Here is a 15,075-nt window from a genome sequence, read left to right on the forward strand (position 1 = left end):
AATGACAAGGTTTTTAACCATAAAATGTGCCTCCTCAGCCCATTACACACAGTGCAGCTGGCTAAAGGATCTGATTTAATCCAAAAATGCGCGAGGCTTCTTGCAGTTGGGTTGGATCGATGTCGGATCACATTCACACCACAAACGAACCGTACCAGAGTTAGTTTGGAACTGCACAGAGACCACCTCTCCAAAGACGTCTCAATGCGGTTGTTTGGTCCGCTTTTGGTGCGCACCACCAGAGTTCGACTGCTGTATTCACACCTGCCCAAACGAACCGCACCAAGTGGGAAAACGAATTCTAGTGCCTTTCAAATGAACCCTGTTTAGTGTGAAAACATCCTTAGTAAGTTAAGTAGTGTAGCAGATTCACAGTCAATGGAAATATGCTACTGCTTCTCGGAACCTACAGGTGGCGGGAAAATCCAGCCAATTTTATACCAAAAAATGTAGGTCTAGCAGTAAGTACTAGCCTCAGGGAAGTAAATTGAGTCAGGCTATATCAGATCTATAGAAGCTAGAAAGTCAGTAAATTATTACCAGTAATGCTGGTAATATTTGGATGTGGATGATAAGTTTGCCTACTCTGCCAGCGGCAGTGACTTAGACAGGTAACCAGCTGCAGCATGGAGACATGTTTATCCTCTTAATGATTCAAGTGTCTGAATCCTGGACCTTGGCAGCTGCTGTGTCCTCCAGATATAAAACTGTTTCCTGTTGCATCTAGCTGTTTATGTTGCTTGCTGCTGTTATGATGTGGTGAAATGTGCTGTGGTGCTGGTCTGAAGGATTCTATGACTTCAGGCTAGGTAGTAGACATCTTTTAAACACGCGTTCAACTAGGGCTGGGCGATATAGTTAAAAAGTATATCGATATAAAATATTTCATATGAGTCCATATCAATAATTATTGATCATTTTAATGACCCCGTTTTTATTAATAAAAAAAAACGAGAAGAAAAAGGTTGCATTTAACCACTTTATTTTGAACCACCTTATTGTCAAGGCACACAGGTAATTTGTCACACACATACATGCTCTGAATGCAACTGCAAGCAGTAATTTACTAATTTACAGACATGGTGAGTTGTGACATTTTATTTTGATGACATAGCCTTCCTAGCGTTGCCAGCCTTCTAAAAAAATGTTTGGTAATGTGTATTTCAAGGTTGTAGGGTTAATGTTAGGTGAATCACTGAATGAGCTGCCCCGCATTCCGCAAAGAGTAATGTTGCAGACGTCCGTATTTGTGAAATTGGTGTCCAACATTCACGTTAATGTCCCAGGCACAGAAGACTGCGGGCTCGTGACGTTAACACTATTAACACATGTTAACACGTTGTCAATCTACGTTAACATGAATTGAAACTCACACCAAATTCTTTGTAACGTTTACAGACAAGTACAATGGTGTTCTGTGTTCGGCGTCCCTTTTATTGACAATGAATTCCTCCACATCACATCTCTTCACCCACTCATCATCTCCTCCTGTTGTTCCGTTTCACCATGGTGGTGGTGCCGGGTGAAACCAAACGTGCTGTTCGCATCACTAGCACTGCCCAATGTCAAGGGATATGATTGGCTGTTTATGAGCGGGGGCGGGTGCACTCAGAGTTTGTCTGTTACATGATTGGCTGTATGAGCCACGGAGCAGAGGGAAGCGCTCTATCGAACGTCCCTATCGAACCACATTTAATTTTATTGGTGACGTCTCTATCGCGATATATATTGCTATCGTTTTATCGCCCAGCCCTACGCTCAACTCAACTTTTATTATACATACGCTCAACTCAACTTTTATTTTCACTGTCCCTTCCTCAGCAAAGCTTACTGTAGTTGCTTCAATCTGTCAGATTTTAACAACGATAAGGGAGGGGTCATGCTCACATTGTGATCACAACACAATTTTACATAATCTGGATGTACTTCAGTCGAAGCGCTCATACAAGAAATGTGTGTAGATGGAGAGAGAAGGCCAGGGCTCTAGCTTAAGGAACTCCCGTCGTCCCGGGGACGATAAAAATAGGGTCGATGGAGGATATAAATTAATTGAAATAATTGAAATATGAAAATTTCATATCACAATTATAGTGACGAATATGATCACGGTTATCAGTATTATCATGGTATCATCATCATCATCATCATCATCTAAAAGGAAGCAAGTGGGCTCTGTTTGTCTGTCTGTTTGCTTGTTTGTTTAATGACAAAATCATCTTATGACATCACTGATGATGTCATAGGCACTGAGGATGTCATAGGCATTGCGACATCATCAGAGCTCCCGAGAAAAGGGCTAAACTACTGCTGAGAAAAAGCTAGCTCCATGGGCCAGAGAAGCTGCTGGGGCGAGGCCACACAGCAGCCGTGCAGCTCGGCGAGCTGCAGGGCGGGCGAGGCCGCTTTGCGAGACCGTGCAGCAGGCGAGCCTAGGAACCAAGCGCGCGAGATGCCTAGTTGTTAAAATGTGCTGAAAATGTTCAAAAAGTACTAATACACTCACAGAAATCATTTAACCAAGTTTTGTATTGAAAACTTTTGGTTGATGATGGACAGTGTTTACCATGTTTTTCAAAGCGTACGGTTATCGTAAGGAATTTCATTAAAATCATTTCATCCCTAGTCCACATCATACATATAATAGGCCTACATATTATGTAGTATTATATGTATTAGTAGTATGATGTGTAATTTATGTCAAAGGTCACTGAATAATTTTAGCTAATGATATTGTAGAAAAACATCGATTTTAAATTCACAGCCCACATACGGTAATTTACATTACATTTATTTCGAGACGTCCCGGGACGATGGTGAAAAAAGTTAGATCAGAGCCCTGGAGAAGGCATGAAAATGTACTACAGCAGACAAATGTAGCCTAAATAACAACAGCCACAGGCAGGAGGCGCATAATGGGCAGTTTCATACGAAGACTCATATAACATTGAGAAAACCACACCATGGTTACTGTAGCCTAGCCAGCCAGGATAACTATAAGCCTCTTAGTTTGTTAGAGAACAGGGTATAAGGTGCAGTAATTCACTGCACCTTATGCTTTACTGTAAAGCAGCAGCAAGTATGTAGATCATGAGGAAGAGTGTGCTGTGAGCCTGTGAGTGTTTTTCTACTTTAATATCTTTTCCTAGTGGTGAATCCATATTTAGCTATGTTTAGACTGTGAAAAATGCAAGAAGATAGAGAAGCAAGAAAACGAGCATCATGATTTGTAGTCCAGATCTAAATGCTGCTCTAAATGCCCCCCTACAACCCCCCCCCGATGACGTTACATTTTAACATTTTCAACATTCATTGAATGTACACTATTCAGACAGCTGTGAGTAGCATGTTTATTTTTGTGCCTCACATAAGTATTGCAGCAGTATTGCAACAATAGAGACAGTCTGTGTCTCGTCATAGACGCTGGGGTAGCTGGCTGGGGGCGTGGTCAGGGTGGGGTAAATCCCCCTGTTCTCCCCATTTAGCATAGTTAGCATTTAGCTGCTAGCCCAGCCCAGGCAGACATGATCAGGGATTCAACCACCGCAGTAAACGCACATCATTCTGAACAGACGTCGATGTACCTGCTCTGCTCTAGAATCCACAATCCTGTAGTGTATAGCCGCAGCACTGTCCTTTGGTGAGTCAGCCCATTGAGATATATGGGGGGTTTAACCCTACTCGCGCGCCAGCTGTATACCATTTTGTGGGCGTTCCCACACAGACCGACCGTATCTATGCTGAGGGTAAAGAAAATGAAATTTAGAGGTGGCAGGGTAGGGAGGTGAACCTTGGAAAGGGGTGGGATGGTGGGATGGGATACAAACTCAGATTAAAGGAACAGGGGGAAACAAAATGTGTGTCTCCTTGCCTTTCCAGTCTGGCAAACATACTTAGAGAATAATAAATATGATCGTCTACTGGTGGGTCATGAAGAGTACATTTTCTCCTGCTTGAGCCTCAGCTGGCTGAATGTTGGAGCCTTTTTCACGTGAATCCCGATAAGAATGAGTCATCGTGTTGCTCTAATAGATGGTGGCCTTTGTGCTGGAGACCTTTTCCATGAGAGGCTTAACGTAGCCGGCTATGATATGTTTGGACTAATATTTTGCCTCCTAGGTCTACGCCGTCCCCTAGCCTCATGTCGTGCTGTAGGTTCTTTACATCAGCATCTCATTATGCTCAGCAGCATCTCATCAGCATCACGGGCCTAACGCTGATATTGAATTCTGGCCACGTTAATGTCACACGAGTGGTGCCCTTTTACTCTGACATGATAGCACAAATGCGGTTCCTCTTTTTTTGTTTTGACTGATCACATTCACACGAGGTCTTCATTGTCAGGGAAACCCCCCCCCCCCCCCCCCCCCCAAAACAACAACAACAACAAAAACAGTCACTTCTTGCTTTATTCTTCTCCTCAACAAGGTGAAGACCTTCAGAATTGACAAATTATTGTCAGTCATCGTTAAGGACCGTGTAACTCAAAATGCAGGCATTTGTTGTTCTCGGAATCAATACGGTTCTGTGGAAGAGAGATGAGGTTATGGAAAAAAATGTCCTCTGAGAAAAGATAAAAAAACAACAACACTAGAGCTAAAGGCAAAAATCATCTCTCTTCTTCTAATTCCAGACAGAGCTTGAAAACCTGCACGGTATCACTCTCCCCTCGAGTTGCAGACGATCGACCACCTTTAGTGCGTCGCCGTTCAAACAACATTGTAAAAGCACCATAGTGACGCGCACGATATGAAGTGCCTCCAGCCAGGCCCAGGCCTATCTGCAGTTGGCTCTGGCAGCTGAATATCTGCGTCTCTGAGAGGCCCAGCAAGTCAGTGTGTGTGTCTGCGTCTGTGTGTGGAGAGGGTGGAGCCAGCTGATTACACAACATGTGCTAGCCTTGCCAGCAGCAGAGTGTGTGCAGAGAGCGTTGTTGTTGTTTGGTACGTTGGGTGCAGTATCTCGGTGTGTAACGGCTGCAGGTCACGCTGATGTCGCCCTTGATAACCACCAGCCCATGTGCTTTTTGAGGGTTGACAATTTGTGAGTCTGTGAGCTCTTGCTGCTACTGAATGCAGCATGATAACCCATATGAGGAAGGAAAAGCTAGGCTATGTTGTGATGGTTGGCTTTTAAGTAAAGTGCGCATTAAGTTGCGTTTTTTATGAATGAGCAGCTAGAGAGATGAGTGTGTGTTGATAGTTTAGGGGAGAAAAAGACCATTTGACAATGGGTTTTCATTCTTCTGTGCTGCTCTCATTTTACTGATGCCAAAGAAAACACTCATCTCATCCTGTTTACTTTGGCTCTTTCAGTGGCCATGCTTTTGTGTAGAGTGGAGGACCGTCCTGTTCCTAAATAGGTTAATGAGTATTTATTCACAGGACAATTGGTGTGTATGTCTCTCGATTGGATCTCTGTTATTTCTCTGCCTTTATTTTTTTTTTTTTTCACATTTCTGTTTATTGAAGTTTTCAGGGCATAAATGATACAGCACATCAGTATTTAAATTTCACTGCCTGTTATAGGACTGGAAAGACAAGAAAAACAAAAAACAAAAGTAAAGATATGTGTATACGGTCGTAGGAAAACAGGTTTACTGGAAAAGAGGAGGAAAAACAAATACCTATACCATACCCTCCCTAACAGCAACAGTACACAAGTAATATTCTCACCCTGAGATACTTCCTTTTTCTTATTAACAAAAACAAAAACAAAACAAAAGTAAAACAATAATTGACATAGTCCGATCCGATCACCCATCAGAAACACAGTGCACAAGTACATGATCAAATATCCATAATCTACACAGCCCACCCACACAAGAGAAAAGAAGAGAAGACAGCACAGCAGACAGACATCATCAGGCCCAACACATCACAGAGAAACAGAAATCAGTCCTTTGGGATCTCAGGAAACTGCAAACCCTTCACCACCCTAAAAAATAGTCCCCATGTTTTCAAAAATCTAGTTGACGAGCCTCTCATCGTACACCGAATTCTTTCCAATTTAATAAAATAAAGAATATCTCTGATCCATAAGGAATGAGAAGGTGGGCTAACGGATTTCCATTTTAATAGAATTAGGCGCCTTGCTAAAAGCGTTGTATAGGCCACAAAGCCTGCTTGGTATTTTGATAATGATACTGTGGGGGGAGGGACTCCGAAAAGAGCTGTTAGAGCGGTAGGCTCAAGTGTCACTCCAACACTTTCTGAGATAGTATTAAAGATTTCTGTCCAGTACTTGTGCAAAGAGGGGCATAACCAAAACATATGAATGTATGTGGCAGGGGCCGAGTGACATCTGTCACAAGTAGGGTCGATGTCATCATAGATCCTAGCCAGTCGGACTTTGGTCAAATGCACCCGGTGAAGAATTTTACACTGAATTAGCCCATGCCTCGCACAGATAGATGAAGTATGAACAAGATGTAAGATGTCGCTCCACAGCTCCTCCGGGATCTCCTCCCCCAAATCCTCCTCCCATTGATTTTTAATCTTCTGAATGGAGGTAGGACGCAGAGAATGAATAAGATTATACATAAAAGATATCATACCCTTCATGAATGGCCGTGGGGTCAAAAAAGAGTCTGCAGGTGTAACCTCTGGAAGATTGGGAAATGTGGGATTAATGTCACGGACAAAGCTACGGATTTGTAAGTATCTGAAATGATGGTGATTAGGAAGTGAGTGTTTTGCAGAAAGTTGTTGAAAGGACGCAAATATATTGTCTATGTACAGGTCCTTTAAAGTGCTGATATTTCTCTGCCTTTATGTATGTAATTAAACGTGCTATTACTCTAAACCTTGCACTTTGTAAACACATTTTCAGAAATGTGGTTAAATTCGGTTACGGAAGGTAAAGCGGACAAGCATGCTTGTCTTTGTCACACAACAACACACCGTGCAGGGCCACACATGCATGCAGCGAGCACATACACATACACAATATGCTGAAGGGGAACCAACCATTGACAGTGCTATGGTTTTTAGCATACCTGCACTATGTATGCATATTGACGATTGTTTCCATTTCCACAGCTTTACAACGTAGGCTACAAAAACAACCCAATAATCTTTGAAGAGTTCCATTTTGAAATGAGTTGTCCACACACTCGTACAAAATGATTGTGCATACAAGAATGTGCATGCAAGAAAGTAAAACTAATTTTGGAATAGTATTCAATTGGTAGCTCTTTAAAGATTGTTGCCTACCAAATGCATTCATATTTTACCACATGAAACCAGCTGTATCTTTGAACTTTTGAGTACATGTTATCTAAGATCATTTAAATGGAAATGGAACTTTTTTTCAATTACGGTATATATTTTTTGTATGCCAGAAAAATAAAGTCAGAGTCTGAGGTTTCCAGATCCAGACTGCGATGGAAACGACGTGTAGACAAGGTTTATTTAAAGTATTTCAGAGCTGGGCCAGTTGTGAATATATAGAGTTTGATTCAAAGGCTGCAAATATGTTTACAATGCATGTACAAAATATTCTGGTTACAGTACTTACAAGTTGGGCTCAATTCAGATAAACGGTTTAAGAATCTGGCATCTGTGCTTCCTGATCACAAATGTAGTTTTTCTTAGAATTGATTTGTCATAATATTTTTGAATAATATTAAGCTAGACTTAAGCAGTTTCTTCTTTTTGTGGCAATTTTTTGTTGGTGCATTGTCAAAACACTAGAGATTTGAATATACTATGTATGTAGCAAGTATGACCCATATATTTGCATCATTTCAAAAACCCAGTAGTGAACACACAACACACACAGGTGAAACTCTTCATCTTCTTGTTGCACAATAGTTAGCTGATCAAAGAGCGTATTCCTCCAGGAGTGTCTGTGTATTCCTCCAGGAGTGTCTGTGTATTCCTCCAGGAGTGTCTGTGTATTCCTCCAAGTTTGAAGACACAATGTTGTTGTCTCAGCCTGACATACGGAGGACTAGGCCCACAGTGTAAAGCTGTGACACAGCATGGAGGGCCATGTGCAGAGCCTATGATGGGATCCACATCTCATCATCTCTAATAGGATGTGACAGGTGTAGACGTAGTCACGTCTGACAGGTGTAGACGTAGTCACGTCTTGAGTGCCGTAATGAAAAGTGACACACCTCTCCCTCATAGTTGCCTCTCCACTTCAGCCTGTTCAGATTGAGGCCTGCTCGCTGCTCATATGGAACTCAATAGCTGGGGATCACACTTGTGGTTGTAGCACCCTGGTAGCCAGTGATATGTTTTGCTTCATGCTCATGTCAGTGGCTTCTTTGACTCCGGAGGCTTCAAGCTCTGCCTTCGTCCTGTTCTGCTGTATTGGAAAGGGGAATGGCTTATATTTAAGGCAGGAAAGCTCAAGTTTCACTTGATTGTTCACCAGTCAGTTTCATTAATTCACTAGGCACTGAGTAGATATCTTCCCCAAAATTGGATGGCTACCTTTTTGCAATGGCCACCAGCCAGACACACGCCACATTTTAATAACGTTAGGCTGATGCATGGTGTTAATAATTGCCCACATTGTTTATATCCTTGTCGGTCTGTGCCAGTTCCATTATTTCTTCTCCCTGATTTAGAATTGTGCTGTTGCTGCTGAACTTGCCTAGAAATCCCCAGTGTTTGCAGGTCACGCTGTTCCATGTGAGGCTGGCGCTGTGGTTGAAATCTGAGGACTGTCTGTGCAGAGCTAGACCCATGCCTAGGTCCTGACCTTTGACCCAATCCCCCCTCCATTCCCTCTCCCTCCTCTTTAACCCATAATCGGCAGTAAAGGCGTCATTGTTCTCGTCCCCTGCTTGGGTATCTGATCATTAACCTACATTCAGAGTGGCGGCGGTAGGCTTCTTAAGGCTCTCACACAGACTCTCTCTCTCTCTCTCGGACCAGTTTAATGGGCGTGTTTCAGTGTGTCAAGGCTGGGGCCGATCCTCCTTCTCCTGCCAGTAAAGTTAACCCTATTTGCGCCTCTCGTGCACAAACATTAGGCTATTTTATGAGGTTTGTGATTTGTGTGCGAGCCATGCTCCGAGCCTGTCCCTTGTAGATTTAGGGTTATTCTTGTATTTTTATGGGAGCTTTTAAGTGATGGATAAGGCTGGGAAATAGCTCTGCACCCAATCTTACATAAGAATACACATTTAGCACACATAGAGTACATTATGTCTGGACTCTGGCTCTTACAACCGCTTCATGCTAGGGTTATTATGAATTAAGCCAGAGAATCTGGTGTCACTCCCAACTATATTTTGGCCACAATACAATCATGCTTTGTCCTTGTCAAGTGAGAAGAACATATTTATAGACATGGCAGGAAATGTACCTTTGAATCTGACTACAATAGCTGGTAGCCACCAAAATCATATCTTTTGCCAGCCATTTAAATTGTGACCACTAAATGACCTGTGTAAACGTGTGGCGGTGTCACATCGACACATTTTGGCAGCAGTTGACGGATGCCTGTTGGCTCTTTCACCCATCATGAGAGGCCTGGAATCCCCTTGCCTTGCCCATTTAGGAGAGCTGGAGCTGGAGCTTACCATCTCTTCCCAGGGAAATGGCTGTCTCATTTATGCAGCATAACAACTGACTGGAGCGAAGGCCAGACATGCTGGTTGGGAGAGGCGTGTTTAGTCTGTCTGGGGTTAGGGTAGTAAGAGGTGAACAGACGCCTTGAGGCCTCCAGTGTCACTTTCCGTTTGTTTGTCCATGACAAAATAAGCCTTCAGCTCAGACGACCCAGTGATGGGAGGAGAGGAGAGCCGCATTTGGTGATTTTAAATCTTGCCCCTTTGAATTCGGCACACAACTAAGTCAGATGTATTGTATGGATGTGGCTTAAGCACGTACAAAGCACACACATAGGTATAGCTTATGCGTTTTGTATTCTAATAATTTGTGGCTTTGTGATTATGCACTTCTGGTCACATGACATTTTAAACTGGCATTGGGGTCATGCATGCTACATATGGTGCAATGCCACACTACAGGCATCCAGCCAGGCTGACCCCCCCCCAACCATGTCACCTGCATAATACATTTGGATTACCAACAACATGCTAAGCTAAAGCATAGCATTTCCCTCCTTTTTTTTTCTTAACAGCAAAATAATTGGAGTGGACACTGACAGTTCTAGGGCATGGAACAGATTTGATGTATATATACATGCGTGTTTTGTTTTTTTATTTTTTTTATTAACTTCTGCATTTAAGCTAAACTGCAACGTGGACACACAAGCTGGTAGCCTGTGTGAGTGTGTTGGTGATGGCTGGGTATTGTTGTCTCTCTGCCCCTCTCCAGTCTCAATAATCAGGCCTTTGCGCCTGGCTTTGTCCTGCTACTCATTAGGGGGTCGGAGGAGGAGACGGGCTGGGAGTGGAAGCGCAGCTGAAAGAGACCTCCCCCATCATTTCGCCTGACGGCATACAGGACGGCGATCACGTGACCTGCTGTTTACTGTCGCAGCCAGCGTAGTGTGTCTCCTTGAGTGCGTGACAGTATTCACTCGCCGCCCATTGTAGGGAAAAAACTGGCCGTAGATTTAAAATATTCCTGATTAATTTACAGCCGGTCATCATTTCTGACGGACGCCGCAGAAAGCGGTGCATTCAGAGTTTGGTTTTCAGTGGGTTTCTTTGTGTGAGCAGTCGTAAACGCAGCCACATGGGAGAGCAGCGGACGATCACATGTTAGTTTCCACATGGCGTGCCGTGTGTGTGTGTGTGTGAGCCCACAGCAGGCGGCACTCTGGGAGGCTGTAGTGGAGTAGTGTTGCTGCTGCTGATGGTGGTGGTGGTGGTGGCGTACTCTGCGCTGTGTGTCAGCCGCTCTCCTGCTATTCTTAGCCCTCTTCCCTCCCTGTCCCATCCTGCAGTCAGTGGATCAGGTTACCTTACTGTGTGCGCACTTCATCTCTCCCAGCTCCTCCACCATACGCTGCTCGCCTCCAACCCCTAGCTTCACAACCCCCCCAGCCACCCCCACCCGCTGCTAACGCAAGGACACGCACTGTAGCACCCGACAGGCTCTCCTGTCAGGGCCAACATGCTCCGGCTCTACAGGGAAATGGTTGTTATTGTTGTCAGTCAGGAACCAGCGGACTTAAAGCACAGGAACACCGGGTTATAAATAAATACAGAGACATCTGCTTCTCAGAAGGACCGGCCGTACAACCACCAGCAGGGTTCAGCTGGGAGTTTCAGTTGGGAGTGGACTTTGAGTTCAATCACTGCAGGAAGTGGATTTTGTTCAAAATTCAAAAATGTTGTTGCATCCCCCTGGCTTAAATTATGCATTTATTTAGAAATGGATGTTTCGCTTCACATTTTGAGTTCATGATTTGAAAAGTGAATTGACCTTTAACCTTGACATGAGAGCCATATGATTGACGGAATCACAGAATTTAATAATAAAATGCAATCAACTGTAAAACATGAACGTTTGCAGAATTTTCTATAATTTGGCTGAAATTGATAAAAGTAGGCCTAATTATTGTAGTAACCTAAATGATTTAATTTACATGCAGGACATGCAGTAGATATGATGATCATGTTTTGTTGCACTTTTTCTCATTATTTGAGAGGACTACTGTAATGGACCATCTTCATTCTTCAATAAATAAAAAGTATCAAAAAACTTTTGTTATCAAGAGGAGATCACATAGAATAGCCTAAATGTGTGTGATTTGGTTAAAGAGAGTTAAGAGATAAAGTACTTTTGGGGAATTTGACTGTTTAGCCCCCAGGAAAAAGTCAGAAATTAATAAATGCCTTCAGAGTGCCTTTTTATGGAAAAAAGAGAAAAGGAAAAAAAAGCATTCTTGTAAAATAGGCAAAATGATTCAGTTTTCAATTGGGGTGTTTTGAGAGGGGTTTGGGCTTGCGTGGGGACCCTTACGTCACCTCATCACTTGGTTTTTCACTTTGAGAAATGTGTCAAAGAGGCTGTCTGAGAGAGCCATCAAATATCGATTATAACCCCTAAATTAAAATTAAAATGGAAAAAACTGAATTTGGAAAAAAATAAACCTGATTTCATATGGCCCTACCTGACAGCCAGCCCTGAGCCCAGCATGCTTTGGTCATCCTCTGTAAAGATTTTAGTTGTCAGGTGACATGACACACAGAGCCAACTAAGGGTGCGTTCGGAAATAGCACTCCGAGCGCACTCTGGCACAAACTGGACCGTTTGTAAATTGGGAGCGCTGTTGGAATAGAGCGTTCGAGCGCTACACTCTCGGAGTGGCAGAGTGCACTCTCTGCACTCCATCTGTCTCTGCACTCCGTCTGTCTCTGCACTCCGTCTGAGGAGATGGAACGTCAGAGCGCCAAGAGATGATGAACTGATAAAATGGTTAAAAAACACAGGAAGAGAACGGAGTATAGGAGCTGAGAGCAGATAAGAGTGAGCTGTTTGTATGTGTAGCAGTTAGCTAACTGCTAGCCAGTAGCATGTGTTGCTAAAACTAATGACCCATTCGGTAATTCATACAGAAAGAGCATGCTCTGCCTCTTTGAACAGCCGCACTCTCATTTTCGTGCAGAGCATCAGATTGGATTTCCGAACGCACGCTAGATCCCCATGATCTGGTCAGAGAGATTCTATATTTTGTTTTTGGTTTTCTTTACTTGAGCATCTTCTCCTTATTTACCACACCATTGATGAGGGAACCACCTGTCCTGAGGGAACCACCCGTCCAGAGGGAACCACCCGTCCACAGGGACCCACCCGTCCAGAGTGTCTTCTGTCACATCTCTCACTGTATTCCTGTCTGTTCACTCTGTTTCATTGGAATTAAACAGATTAGGTAATTGTTGTTGCTATCACTCAGCGTTTCCCTGTACACGACCTCATGCCAAGCTAATCCAGGCGTTAGTCTCTGTGAACTGTAGTAGTCATCAAGACACAGGGGTTTGATCTTGACTTGGAATGGCCCAAGGTTAATGGCAGTGCTTTCAGGGGCTTATGCAGGCCTGAGCTGCTCGTGAAACGCAGTGAATGCGAACGCCAAACTGGCGAATGCCCAAATACCTCTGTAATTATAGTCACACCCTCCTCGCCTCGCCTCGTCTCCGGGCCAGATTGGAGTCCTGTCAGCGTTTGTTTTCTGGTCCGGGGCCGGGCCGGGCCGGGCTGGGCTGGGCTGTCCGTGGGGTTTAATACCCCTGATGCACGAGCCTCTTTACAGCAACGTGTTCTCCCTTTCAGCTGTCTGGATGACAATGCTGCATACTGCCTATCTGCTGACTAATGATGCAGCAGCCTCACTCACAGGCCTCGGCTGTGTGTTAGAAAAAGCACAACAGCATGTTAACACTGCTGTTGTTCAGCATCAACATTGGTAAGGTACCCAAAGCTATCAAGAAGCTACAACATGTTAGATTCCTCATGAGAACTCTACAAATGGTTTTAAAGAGAGAATCATTCTCTTGCACAGTGAAACAAGTTTTATAATGAAAGGTTTCACAAGTTGCATACTTTAGTGTTGTGTCGGTAGTATCAGTACATTTCCAATGATTTCTTTTTAATATTTTATTTTCACTTTCTTTTAGAACAATACACGAACAAAACAAACAAACAGGCTCAGACACAGGAAAAGAAAAGACAGAAAAAGCATACATACATCATCGACATTAAATGTTACAACGTGGTGCTACCAGCCGCATAAGGTGCTAATATGTGCTTGTAAGAGATGTTGTGCATGGGATCCCACGCTAGGCTAGGGGTCCATGAGAAACCAGCTAGGCGAGTTACCCGTCGCCCCTAACCTCATCAAGGTACGCTAGAAACGGGTCCCAAATAGTTGACGTTTTTTAAAGTGAGTTGGTCCTCAGGACATTTACAATGATTATCTCAAAGTCAGTGCTTAGTGATGGACCTGTCACTGGCCATGACTGAGCAGCAAGGCTAGACTCTCTTTGCAGCACTTAACATCAGCTGCAGCCTGCAGAGCAAACGAGCTGCTGACCGAAGAGGCATCCCCACTGACTCCTTGGGAAAATCTAGGTTGGGAGAATGACTGAGCAACTCCTTCCCTAACAACTGCGGTTGAGGTGCACTTGAGCAAGGCAGTTTAACCCGCAGCTGCTCCAGTGGAGGTGCTTAGTGGCCCACAGAGGACTGGTTATGGGCTATGATGCAAAAAAGGAGTAATCATGCTAATTCTTTCCTTGGACAAATGAAGGTTACAGTTTTTTTTTTTTTTTTTGTAAAGTTGTAATTGGATGCATATTCACAGTAATGGCCCTAATAATTTTACCAGCTGGTGGTTAGCAACTTGCTATCAGTGTCTCTTATATGCTTTTTGATACACAGAAAGCTATTCACAGGAGTTTCACAGGCCAGGGGAAATAAAATGGGACAGGAGATGCACGGAAAGTTCACTCACAGTTCATGAAGAGATCTAATCTAATCAATGAAAACAACAAACTTAGTGTGACTAGCCCATATGGCATTTGTTTTGCGCTTCACCCTTCATCTTCAGCTGAGACGAGCTACCCTTTCTACAGTCACTGCAGGCGCCCACAATGCCCCCATTGACACGGCTGCATGTGCTACTACCTTCATCCTGTAACACAAACCACATCACGCAGAAGCTTGGTCATGCTGACGAGTCGGCCCCACTGACATCAGGCAGGAGGGAAGTTTTCCTCTCGGAGGGGAGCTTAGTTCAGTCCCTAAACCTGTGATTCATGCTGCCTTGCCTAGTCGTTTCCTCTCTCATGTTGCCTGTGTTTAAGGTCAGTCTCGAGAGAGATGCAATGGAAATTTCAATAGAAAATCCCCAACTACTGATCCTGAAACACAACTGCGTTGCACTTTGAGGCGGTGCTGTTTTGGACTGTGCCACACACTCCTCTCTGGGGTTAGGTGACTTTCTTTGCTCAGCTCTTGTTTCCTCTGTGATGCAGATGTTTAAGCCTAGCCAGTAAACAGTCTGTGTCATTTTAGATGCATCTGTATTTAAACGGGCCCCTTGTTCTTGCCAGTGTTTTTGTGCACACTCTCCCTGTTTACATCTCGTCAAAACACTTGCCAGCCAGTCATCCACTCAGACTGTGATGTGGCACAGTTGAAA

The 15,075-nt window shown here is 43.8% G+C and overlaps 1 protein-coding gene across 1 annotated transcript in view; it reads left to right on the plus strand.

The window, feature by feature from the left end:
• The window catches only part of ankrd12 (ankyrin repeat domain 12), a 41,114-nt gene that overhangs the window by 8,027 nt on the left and 18,012 nt on the right, over positions 1-15,075 (plus strand). The gene's annotated exons all lie outside the window — the stretch shown is intronic.

This window comes from Poromitra crassiceps (assembly GCF_964638095.1).
Source record: "Poromitra crassiceps genome assembly, chromosome: 23".
Lineage (NCBI taxonomy): Eukaryota > Metazoa > Chordata > Actinopteri > Beryciformes > Melamphaidae > Poromitra > Poromitra crassiceps.